Source organism: Notamacropus eugenii, chromosome 7 (genome assembly GCF_028372415.1).
Source record: "Notamacropus eugenii isolate mMacEug1 chromosome 7, mMacEug1.pri_v2, whole genome shotgun sequence".
Taxonomy (NCBI): Eukaryota; Metazoa; Chordata; class Mammalia; order Diprotodontia; family Macropodidae; genus Notamacropus; species Notamacropus eugenii.
The window spans coordinates 31,892,639-31,905,593 of NC_092878.1; the positions used below are offsets into that span (position 1 = coordinate 31,892,639).

General features: G+C 39.7%; 1 protein-coding gene across 1 annotated transcript in view; it reads left to right on the forward strand.

The window, feature by feature from the left end:
- Positions 1 to 12,955, forward strand: part of LOC140513780 (TP53-binding protein 1-like) — an 80,980-nt gene that overhangs the window by 60,862 nt on the left and 7,163 nt on the right. The window lies entirely within an intron of this gene.

The window sequence follows — 12,955 nt, forward strand, 5'->3', positions numbered from 1 at the left end:
TCAAGAGGAGGGACCTTTAAGTTCTCAGTTCCTCCAAGGTGGCACAATCAAGGGAGAGGAGTTTACTCCTCTTCTGGCCTGTGCTGTGGTCTGGGAGCAACCACAAGCTTTTCTGCCCAGGATCTGTGAGTAGGATTCCCTCCCCAGAGCCTCCACCAGCTCCACCAAGCCGGCAGTCCTTCTTACCCTAGGACTGCTACTCAGGACTGAGACCCACATTGGCTGCTCAATTCCCCCAGGGTCTTTAGGCCAAGGGCTCCAAAAATGAACACTGTAGCCATGGCTGCTGTGGCGGCTGCCACAGCCCTGGGGCCAGAAGCCACTCCCCTCTCACCCACGTGACCTTTGAAGCTGTTTTTGGTGTTTGTGGGTTGAGAAATCTGGGAACCGCAGCTGCTGCCCGTGATTCTATGCCTGAAACCTTTTTCTGTTCTGTTTGTGCCATTCAGCGTGACCAGGGCTGGACTGGGCTGCGCTCTGCTCCTAGCCCAGTGCGATAGATGTTTCCTGTCGGCCTTCCAGGCTGTCTTGGGCTGGAAATCTCTTTCACTGTGTCATTTTGTGGCTTCTGCTGCTCTAGAATTTGTTTAATATGGGCTATGGGGGTAGAGCTAGAACAGGTCCATCCTTCTACTCCGCCATCTTGGCTCGCCCTGACAGTCTGCTTTTAGAACCAAGTTTTAACACAGATTTCTCTGCCTTTAAACATTTTATGTTTGCAGTAGTTAAAATTAGCAGTGACCTGTCAGAATGAACACCTGAAGTATAGATACACACACATATGTGATGAAAAGATTTCCCATCCCTTGGTGTGAAAATGCTTTCTGTGGTCAGGTGAACGCTTGATGATGCTGCACTTTGTTATGGCCTGGACCCTGACCGTAGCACTCTAAATATTTGGGAGTCCGCTGGACTGCAGCTTCTTGTTGGAACTTGTTGAATACATCAGAAGAAGGCCAGGAAGTCACTTCTAGTCATATGTCTACTGGAGTTGAGCAGGTTTTTGAAGATATTTTTATTTTACAATGCATTTCCTAAGGTTGCTGTCCAGGTTTACAACTTTGTGCTACGTTAGGGTTGAGGTGCGCCACGTGGCCCTAAAGCAGCAGCATTGTGGCACAAGGCAGCCCACCACTTTGGGCCCTCACTGTCGAGATCATGTAAGCAAAATAATCGCTTTTCATTTGTGCTGCTGCTTTATTTTATTAAAGAGATAGATTTCTAGCAGGAATAAAAGAGTTTAAACTAATGTCAAGAGGTCGAAAGTAGAAAAAACGATACTGAGGAGGACTGAAATGAAACCCTGGACTCCTGGAGCTGTATGTTCAATACAAAACACTTCTTTATATTTTTTGAGAACAGGGACTATTCACCTGGTGCCTAAGGCAGTGCCTTGCTCATAACATGTGCTTAGTAAGTGTTTGTTGAGTCTCATTGAATAATAAATGGAACCTTTGTGCTATAAAATCTTCAGGAATGAGGAAATATCGTATTGACTCCAGAAAACAAATCTGGGAGAACTTCACCCATACGTTCAGACTCTCATTCTGCTTGTAGAAATGAGGCAGACTGAACAGGACACAGAACCTGTTCTTGCTTGGTGACAACAGAACCTGTAGACTAGATTAGAGAAGCACATGTTAGTCATCAATGTTCTAAATGGGAGATTTTCTTTTCTTGAAAAAGTGTATTTTTATTGATATGTTTTTTAATACCCCCCAATTTTTTGATGTATTCTTCTTTCCTCTGCCCAGCTGAGGAAATCCTCTGTTCCTTTTCCCCTTTTTTTTTTGTTTCTGCAGTTTACCTCTCCATTTTCCAATCCCCTAATTTGATCATACACATGCCCTACAGAATGCTGACTGTCATCATTACTGTCTCTGGGTCGTTGTGGTCTGTTTGGGTCACCCTTTGTGCTGCTTCTCCCTACCATGCTCTCATCCTTATTTACTCCTGCCCGTCTTCATATTCCTTTTCTCTGCAGTGTAGCCTTTGAGTGGCAGTGAGTTGGTAATGGACAAAGAACTGACCAAATGAATGAGCAAAATCTGCATTTTAACCTCTGACACATACTGGCTGTGTGACTTCAGGCAAGTCAGTTAGCCTCTTGGTGCCTCAGGCAGTGCTCTAAAACGAAAAGTGGATGACCCATTGCAGTTTTGTATTGCTGGCAGGAGTTTCCTCACTGGAGAGCTCACCATACTCTTGAAATTACATGATTGGGTGGTTTTGGAGGAGGCTGTAACCTCTGCCTTTAGGGAGACGTAGAAGCTGATGGAGCACTAGAATTTAGGAGCTCCGAGTCAGTTGTTCACACGAAGTCTGGCACCATTATGATGAGCCCTCAGAGGGGCAAACTGGGCTAAGTCAGAAAAACAGAATGTGTCAGTATGGGAATCAGGCCTGGGTGAGATAGGGATACCAGTCATCAGAAGAAAGAAAAACAGATGACACTGTCTCCCCTTCATTCTGATTCTTTTAGCCATTAACTAAAATCTAGCTTTTCCCTGACGAGTCCACATTTTTGGCAGCACACTTCAATTCTAGCTCCTCTTTCCTATTCCTCACATCTCACATGAGCCTGGAAAACCTGGCATAGTCCTTGCTTCTCATTCCTGCCTCCAGATTCTCGTTCTGCCATGCTTCTTCCAACAGCTGTTACCTGCCAGCACATAGGTCATTTTTCTACCTTTTTCAGTGGCTTTGATGCTTAGTCTTTTTTTCTCTCCTATTTCCTTGGGGGGCTTCAATATCGAAATTGCTGATTCTTTTAACATTTTATGGTTCCTGGAATTCGTGGTCCACTTTACCTTCACTCTACTGTTACCCACTGGACTGGTCCCATTTTAGACTCATCATACCTGAAACTATCCCTTTTACAAAAATCAGTAAGCAAAAATCTGCTTTCTCTTTTACCCCCAAAGTTGAAGAAGAGAGAACAAGAGAAGCCCTCTTATCAATTGGGGAATGGCTGAATAAATTATGGTATATGAATGTAATGGAGTACTATTGTGCCATAAGAAATGATGAACAAGAAGACTTCAGAGAGGCCTGGAAGGACTTATATAACCTGATGCTGAGTGAAAGGAGCAGAACCAGGAGAACTTTATGCACAGCAACAACCACAGTGTGTGAGAGTTTTTTCTGGTAGACTTAGATTTTTGTAATAACACAAGAACTTCTGAAAAAAAAAAAAAATCCCAATGGTGGACCTCAAGGCAAAATGCCTTCCACACTCAGAGAGAGAAATATGGAAGTCACTCACATAATGTAGCAGATCATGTTTGTGTATGTGTATCTGTTTGTGTATCATGTTCTGATTTGTTATACGGATTCTTTCATTTATCTTAGTCTGACTACATAGCATGACTATAGTGAAAATATACTCAATAGGAAAGTATATGTAGAATCTATACAGAATTGTATGCAGTCGTGGGGAGGGAGGGAGGTAGTGAGGGGGGGTGGGGAGGGATAAAATCGCAATTGTATGGCAGTGATTGTTAAACGTTAAAAAAATAAAAATAAAAAAATAAAAAATAAAAAAAAAGAGAAGCCCTCTTACACACACTTACAGTCAAATAAAACACACGTCTGCATCGTTCATGTCTGTGCTTTTATCTCTCTGTAAGGAGGTGAGTAGTATATTCCATCATCTCTGAAATCATCTCTTCATAATTTCTTGTAGCACCATAGGACACTGTCAGATTTATATGTGATATCACAGTGTCACCATCGCATTTATATTTCATAACTTGTTGAATCCTTCCCTAATTCATGGGCCCACCCTTGGGGGCCACCACAAAAAGAACTATGAATATATATATTTTTTATATCCCTAGAGTTTGTTTATCAAATGAGCTAATATTTGTCAAGCCCTTAATGTAGTGCTTGGGATATGTAGTGGGTCCTTAAGAGATGCTTGTTCCCTTTCCTTTCCCTCTCCTTTTTCTTAGGAATAATTCCTGCCAATATCCATTCTCCCTCTAATTCCTCCTCCCTTTCTCCCCTTCCCTCCTATTTCCCCCTTGAGTAATGTATATTTCTATACCCAATTATGGATGTATGTGTGTGCATTCTTCCCTCTGACCAGTTGAGATGAGAGTTAGATTCACCGTTTCCTCTTTATTTCTGTAGATTTCTACTTGTGCACCGGGATTATGTGAGATGATTTTGCTTAACTTTTCTCTCCCTTTCCTCCCTTACTATATTCCTCTTTCTCTTTCTTTTCCATTCTTTTAAAATCATCAAGCTATAATAGAAATAATGTTTCATTAGAATTCTTCTATAAAACCCAATGGTGATAGAGTTCTGAGGGTTTACTTATTTTATCTCCTCATCTTAGATTGTAAGCATTTTTGTTTTGTCATTGGGAAGTTATAATTATTTGTTCATGTTTCTCTTTTTATGTTTCTCTTAACTCTTGTGTTTGAATTTCAAAGGAATGTTTGGTCTTTTCATTAGGATTGCTTGGAAGTCCTCTTTTATTAAAAGTTCGTTTTTCTCACTATAGAATGATAGTTTTTCTAGTAAGTTATTCTTGTTTATAAGCCTTTTGGAATATCATATTTCCAAACTTTCCATTTCTTTTGAGTGGTGACTCAAATTCCTCTTTTCTGCATGCTTGCATTATTTTTTCTTTTATGTGAGAGCTCTAAGTTTTGGCTATAATGTTCCTGAGAGTTTTCCTTTGGGTTTTTTTCAGGAGGTGATGGGTGGATTCTTTCTACTTTTATTTTGTCCTATGGTTCTAAGAAATTTGGATAGTTTCTTTTATAGATTTTCTTGAAACATTTTTTGTTTCTTTTTTTGGTCATGGTTTTCAGGAAGTCTAATAATTTGTTTTAAAAAAATTACACACACACATACACAGATATATATTTCAACAAGCAGAAATCTGCCTTCTCACCCTTCCACACCAACTCTTTCCCCCTGCTTGAGGTCTAAAGGGAAAATTACATAGAGTTAATCAAAACAAATTTCCATATTGGCCGCATCAGAAAAAATCATCTCATTTTGTTGCCTCTCAAGAGGTAAGTAGCATGTTTTCTCCTTAGTCCAGTGACTTCTCAAATTCTCTGTCCTGGATCTGCTTTTCAAGTCATTTTTTTTTTGGCCATTCGATACCTTACATTTTCTTCTTTTTTTCAGTCTTTTGACTTTGTTTTAATATTCCTTGTCTCATGGAGACGTTAGCTTCCATGTGGTAGATGATTTCTTAGATCCTAACTAAAATATTCTGATTTTTGATCCCTCCATTCTTTCTCATTCTCCCATGTCATCCATGTTATTCTGGTCCGACTTTCTTCTTTGGGCCAGCTTGATTAAATTGTCAGCCAGTTCAACAAGCCTTGAGCTGATAGGCCCTTAGCTCTTCCACCGTTTCTTCCCCATCAATGCTTAGCTCTCCTTCCGTTTTTTTGCCTCTTCTGTTCCTGTTCTCTAGTAAGTGAAACCTTCGGGAAGAAAGCATCCGGACTTATGGACTGCATTCCCTGAATGTGTGTTCTGTTTAGTCTGTATTGGACCCTTGCTGCTGAGTAACAGGCCTTTTATCCATCCCATATTGATCATGACTTGGACTGCAGTGACTCTTCTAAAACTTCTCATTTCCCCTTAAGCCTTCAATTCCAATCTTTCTTTCCCCTCTCAAGAAATAACCTCATCTTTTTTAAAATTCATTTAAATTCAGGAGATTGCACCCCTCCCCCACCAAGGCCCCTAATCCATACTTCTTCTCAATTGCCCTTTTACTCTGGAGGGCAGGCTTGTACAATATCCTCGGTATTGTTCTCAGTTCTTTACTTGCACTCCGTGTATCCAGTCTGTTGGCAAAGTGTGTTGTTGCTGCCTTTATAACATGTCCTTATAACGTGTCCTTTGTTAACTCACCTAGTGCCTACAGACCTTCACCACATTTTCTTTCCTAGATTATTGGAATAGCCCTCCAGGTGGTTTCCCTACTTGAAGTCTTTTCCCCATTCCATTTCATCCTCCACTCAGCTGCCAGTGATTTCATAAGGTGCTGATCTCATGATGTTATCCCCCTCCTCCCTCATTAAACTTCAGTGACCCCCATTTGACTTGTAGGTTCAAATAAAAAATCTCTGGTGCTTACAGCATTTCAGAGTCTGATGTTTTCTTACCTTTCCAGTCTTCTACTACATTTTGTTCTTTACTCTTATGATCTATTTATACTGCCCTACCTTGTGTATACACCAATCCCTGTGCTTTTGTACTGCTCTCCCCCACACCTGCAGTGCCTTCCTTCCTTACCATCGCCTCCTTGCTGCTGACTTCCTTCAAGATTCAGCCTTCCCTCGGAGATTACCTTCTATCTTGTGTATATCTTGTATGTGCATAATTATTTTCTTATTCTCTCCCTCATTATAATGAGCTCCTTGAGAGCAGAGAAGACATTTTTGCCTTTATTTTTATTCACAGAACTTAGAGTGCCTGATACACAGTAAACCACTTTAAAAACCTGTTTGACCAACTGGCGACATAGTACAGTGAAGAGGACCTGATCTACTTACTAGCTATTTAACGGCTTTGACAAGTAATTTAATGCTTACAGACCTCTGTTTCCTCATCTGTAAAACGAGGGTGTTTGGACTAGATGACCTCTGCATCCCCATCGATTTGAAGTAATGCTATGATCTGTAATCTCATGGCATGATCCTACTCCTCGCTTCTCTGTCCTTATTCATGTTTTCACTTCTCCATGCCCAAGGATTTATTCTTCTTTAGCTTTAGCTGAAGCTCAGTCCTTTGTGTGTGGCCTTGGTTCGTTGTGTCCCACGTCTTCTCTTATCTCATTCCGTTGTGCCATCACTCTCTTTCCTTTGTCCTGTTCAGTCTCCCATCCTGCAGTCCCTCAAGCTGTTCTCTTGTCTCTTCTTTCTTCCTTTCATTACTAAATAGCAAGAAGAGAAGTCTGCAGTGGCTCCTGCTATAGCCTGTTTGTATTCCCACCTCTCCATTGAAACTTCTGTCTTAAGGTTCCCCCCTGCAGTCCTCATCTTTTCCCTCCCTCTCGCATTTTGACTGATTGGTTCTTTACCTGTTCCGTCTTGATGCTTTCCATTCCTGATGTTTCGGTAGCACTTCCTTCTTCTGCTTTTGCTCGCACCTTTTTTGACTATTTCTTCATCTCCTGCCCCATCCTCCTGCCCTGTAAGAGAAGTTTCCACTCTTCTTTCTTTCTCTGAATTTTCATCCATTCTCATATCGATGTTTTTTATCTGTACACAGATGACTGTCAGATCTCTGACCTCTCCCTAGAATTCCAGTGCTGCATTCACAAAGCTGTCCGTTGCTTCTCCCTGTCTGTCCCTTCCTCTGTTCGTCTCAGTTTTTTGTTCAATTAGCAAGCGTTTATTTTCTCTCCTAAACAGCAACCAAAAAAATCATCATGGCAAATATTTGTAGTCAAGGAAAGCAGATTGTCTTGTTGGCCATGACCAGAAACATGTCGCATTCTGTATTTTGAGCCTTCACCTCTTTAGGCAGGAGGTGAATAACATGCTTCACATTTATTTCTTTTGAATTGCATTCATCAGAGTTCTCAAGTCTTGGGAAGCTGTTTTTTTTAAAGTAATGTTGTTACTGTGTAAATTGTCCTCTTAGTCCTTATTTGCTTCTGTAGCGGTAAATTCGAGTTTTTACAGATTTCTCTGAAACTGCCCATTTCACCGTTTCTTACGGTGCAGTCGTTTTCTGGAACATTTGTTTGCGTATTTGTGTAACACTTCCCAGGGGGAGGATGCCTTGTTGGCTTCTAGTGTTTGCTGCTCTGGACAGAGCTGCCGTTGTAGGCCTTTGCCTGTTTCTTTGATCTCTTTGGGCTTATAGGCCTTACGTATCCCTGGTTCAAAGCACATGCTCAGCTTATTGATTGTTGGGGCATAGTTCCAAAGTGTTCTCTGGAATATCTGGACCAATTCACAGCTCTTCCGTCAGTGCATTAGTTTGCTTGTTTTCCTGTAGTCCCTTCAATAATGAATTAATGAAATAATCTGTCTTCTGCCAATTTGATGGGTGTTATATGGAACCTTAGAGTTTCTTTAATTCAGAGGTGCCATATTTGTAACTTGTAGACTGCTTAGTCCTTAGTGAGGCGGTGACCAAATTAAAACATACTTGGGAAATGTTTAACAAAGTAAAAGTACTGTACAATATAGATGATGCCAATTTATGATTTTCTAAATCACAATGTGGCCCGTAAGGATCCTACTTGACACCACTGCTTAATTCAAATTTTGCTTGTGGTTGTTATGGCCTAGATTTCTTCATTTGATAACTTTGTCGTTTCTGACCATTTTGGCTCTTGTTCTTACAGATTTGAATCAGTCCCATATATATGTTAGAAATGAGACTTGTATCAGAGAAACTTTCTGCAAAGATTTTTTTCCCTAGTTATACTTGGTTCTCTTGTAACTTTAACTGCATTGGTTTTCTTTACATAAAAACTTTAAAGTTTTCGTGGAGTAAAGTTGTCTCTTCAGTCTTCTGTGATATCACCTCTCCATCCTTGTTTGATCGTGCACGAACTTTTCCCATCACCATAAATCTGAAAGTTAATTTCTTCTTTGCTTGTCTAATTTGTTATGTCATTGGTGGTGTATAAGCCATGTTCATTTGGACTAGTGTGAGACTCTATGGTGTGAGGTGGAGGCCAGTGCCTAATTTTTGTTAGACGACTTTGTATTTTTCATGGCAGTTTTGTCAGATAGTAAATCTTTACCCTGTTAGTTGGCGTCTTGGAGCTTTTCAAACACTCTACCACCGTTTATTTGCTTCTGTATGTTAAGTATCTAATTTGTTCTAAGAATCAAGATCTCTTTTTTAAGCTAGTACCAAATTACTTAGATGACCCTGTCTTTGTAGTATAATTCAAGGTGTGGTACTATTAACTGTCTTTTTTTTCTCAATTTTTTTTCATAATTTCTCCTGAGATTCTTTTTGTTGTTGTTGTTTGTTTTTTAATTTAATTAATTTCTTTTCAGTGTTCATCAATCACTTCCTTAAGATTTAAATTTTCTCTCCCTCCCTCCCCCGACCTGAGACGACTTGCAGTCTTATGTGGGCTCTACACATACATTCTTATTAAACACATTTTCGCATTAGTCATGTTGCACAGAAGAATTAAAACGAATGGGAGAAACTATGAGAAAAACCAAACCAAAACAAAACATCACACGAGAAGATAGTCTGCTTCATTCTGTGTTCCTATTCCACAGTTCTTCCTCTGGATGTGGATGGCCTTTGCCTCAAGAGTCCTTCGGGAGTGTTTTAGGTCCTTGCATTCTCTTGAGAGTCCTGGCCTTTGTTTTCTTTCCCTAGCTCTGTAAAGTACTTCTCTGGTAGTTTGGTTGATACTGTCACTTCATAGAAGTTTAGCTTTTCATTCATCTCTGACTCTTCCTTCTCGTCCCCATATCTGATCACTCGCCACAGCCTTTTAATTATACCTTCTTTTCTCAGTGTAGCCCATGCCTGCCTTCCCTGCCTAGCAGTTTATCCCTTGTAACAATGGATAAAAAGGAAAAGGAAAAAAGGCAGCTCAAAACCAACCAGGAAACCATAGTTGGTACTATATGCGGTGTTTCTGCGGTTCCCCACCCACGCAAGAAGAAAGGGAGCCACGTTTTCTTACCTGTTCTCCAGGGTCAGGCTACGCAGTCGTTCTAATGACAGTGTTCCGGGCTTTTTTTGATTCTTTCCATTTATATTATTGTGGTCATTATGTGTAAGGTTTCCTGGTCCTGTTACTTTGATTTCTGTCAGTTCATGTAAGTCTTCTCCATTTCTGTATTTTTTATTATGTAATATTCCATTACATTCATGTACCATAATTGTTTTTAGCCATTCTCCAGTCAGTGGGGATCTATGTTGTTTTCATTTCTTTGCCACCACAAAAAGGGCTTCAGTGAATATTTTGCTGTGTATGGGACCTTTCTTTAACCTCCTTAGGGGAATACACACACACACACACACACACACAAGTGTGTGTGTGTGTGTGTGTGTGTGTATGTATATGTGCGTGTATATGTGTGCTTAAAATATATATGTATGCCCCAAGGAGGTTAAAGACAAAAGAAAGGGGTGTGTGTGTGTGTGTGTGTGTGTGAGAGAGAGAGAGAGAGAGAAAGAGAGAGAGAGAGACAGACACACAGACACAGACACAGACACAGAGACACAGAGAGATTTCTGGGCCAAAGATTTGTCAGGAAATTGGGAATTTAGAAGAGGAGAATTCAGGAAGTGAACAGGTGGCTATTAATGTTAGAGAAGAGGATTGAGCTGTTTGCATCTTAACTAAAGGTAGATCTCATAAGGACTAGAAAGAATATACTTGTGTGGAGATTTGCTCATTTGAGAACAGTGTACAGATATACCCACTGAATAGGATACGATAGAGAATGATAGATGTGGCATAGAAATACAGATAACAGTGGAGGGGACTGCAAAACAAATGAAAAGAAAGACTGGATTGATAATTCATGACCTCAGATATTTGTAGAACATTGTGCAGGGTGTGGAAAATAATAAAATTGAGATCTTAACACCAGTAAATAAACACAGTCTTATAGATATAATCTAGATTTAGTTATAGGATATAACATATTTGGGGGAAAAAGTTAACTAGGCTGGACAGTAAGTTAGCAGTACCTCAGCTTCACAGAGGAGTGGCATTTGAATTGGGCTTTCTTTATTTGCTTTACCAATAGTTTAGCTTTTCACAAGATGGAGAAAGTTCACAGGAATCTTACTCAGATTCAGATTTAGATGAGCAAGGTAGAATTGATAAATGAAGTAGAAACACTGAAAACGTTGATAGAACATAGAACATCTTAGAATTACCAGGGAGAGAACACTCAATGGAATATCATATGTAACCTAGACTTGAGGAGAATTAGATTGGAAGAAGTTTGGTGAAGATAAGTATACTGTCATGGATTGACACCCACTGAGCAAAGTCACTCAATTTAGGAGAAATAGGAAATGAAGAACAAAAATTTTTAAATAATTTTTTTCAATCCATAAAACTATTTTCTTCCTGTTCATCCCCCCACCAAAAAGACAAGAAAAAGAAGACCCTTGTAACAAAGATGCATAGTCAAACGAAACAACTTCTCACATTTGTCACGTCTAAAAAATATATGTCTTATTCTTCTACCTGAATGCATTAGCTCTCCCGTCTTGCTTCATGGCTGGTCATTGAGCTCGTTAGAGTTTTAAAAAGGTATGTGTGAACAATCTTGATGAAGAAGATAAGGAGGAGAAGCCTCAGACAGCAGTGTGACTTATAGAGAACTTACTGATTATGGAATGAAAAGAGGGCATACCAAAAATGGAAACGAGGCTGTACAAAGGAATCGCTTAGTTCTGTAAGAACAGGGAATGCAGGCAGCTTGTCAGGAATGTTATAGAGGACTGTTATGCTTTAGGCAGGAAATTTTATTAAATGATCTATTTAGTTTCATTTTGTAACAGTAATGCTACTTTTATGCAAATTGTAAAATACTGAACGTTTTGTTGCTCTCACAGTTTAAGTGTATTTTGGAGACTCTCTCTTACTTAGACGGGATGATATTAGGTCTGTCAGTGTAATCCTCTTTGCTATGATTTTTTTGGGGGTGGGATTTTAAGATTTAAATAATTCAAGAAAAGATCAGCTTAATTTCTTTTCCCTAATATTAATCTCCTTCTATGTGCAGGACACACTGTGCTAGGTATTTCTAAAGCCAAGGCCTCTGATTTTAGTACTTGTCTTTCCTAAAAGGTGAGAATTAGTTTGGAAAAAGGAGAGAAGAGACACTTTCTAGTGTATCTTTATAACATTAAAGACTTGCTTTGAAAAAAGAGTTCTTAAAAAGTTAACAACTAATAAACCACAAACTGAAAGAAGTTAATAGTTGGTAGTTGAATAGCAGAACAGGTTATGGGGTAGTTTCTAGGATAAAGTTGCCTATACAGTCATTGCTTAAATTCATCTATATTCATCTAAGGGTTGTAAGACAATATGGTGAGGAAATGGAAATTACGAAGGAGACATGACGCCTGGGAATGGTATGACGGGAGGAGAATTTGGGGACAAGGGAATAGAATGGTTCCCAGTCGGCCTCCTTTAAAGTTTACTCTTTTATTGCTTATTTTGTGTCTGTCTTTTTCAGAAACACCATTTCATTTCACTTTGCCTAAGGAAGATGATGTTATCCCACCATTGACCAACACAACTCCACCTTTGATTGGGCATCTTAAATTAGGTCCAAGGAGATACAGTACTCCTATTGATGAGTGATATGAAACTGACACTCTTTGAGCTAGAAACTCTGAGGTGTCATCCTTTATAAAAAGGATATCCTTAGGACCAGCGAAGAAATTGGGACTGGGTTATATCATTTATTCTTCTTGCTTCAGGAGTAAACTTTAAAGAATGTGACTGACTGCAGATCTTCATAGTCTCATTCTAGTCCCATTGAGGATCTGGTGACAATTTCCAGTTTCTTACATTTTGATAATTTTTTTGACCTTTTAAACAATATACCATTTGTATAGTAGAAGTTGACCGTGCTTGCTTTTTCACAGAAGATAATCAAGGTGTAGAGGGGAGTCAACTACCAAAAAAACAAATTAAACATTGCTGTAATCTTGAGGGCAGGAGACTTTGCAATCCCAAAATGTAGCAGAGGGCTGGGCACATAGTAAGTGCTTCATAAATGTTTTAGTCATTCATTGATTGAGTAAGCAGCTACCTTGTGTGGAACACTGGAGAAAAGGAAAAGTTAGAATGAGCATCGGAAAAGGAGGGAGGAGAGTTTACCAGACTGCCTGAAAAGAGAGAAAGCTCGGTTTTAGGCAGGGACATTAAAGCTCACAGATGTGTTCCTGGGCAACACCATGTGCATGTCATATTTCTGCTTGACAGGCAGGGATGGTTAGGTAGCTCGCT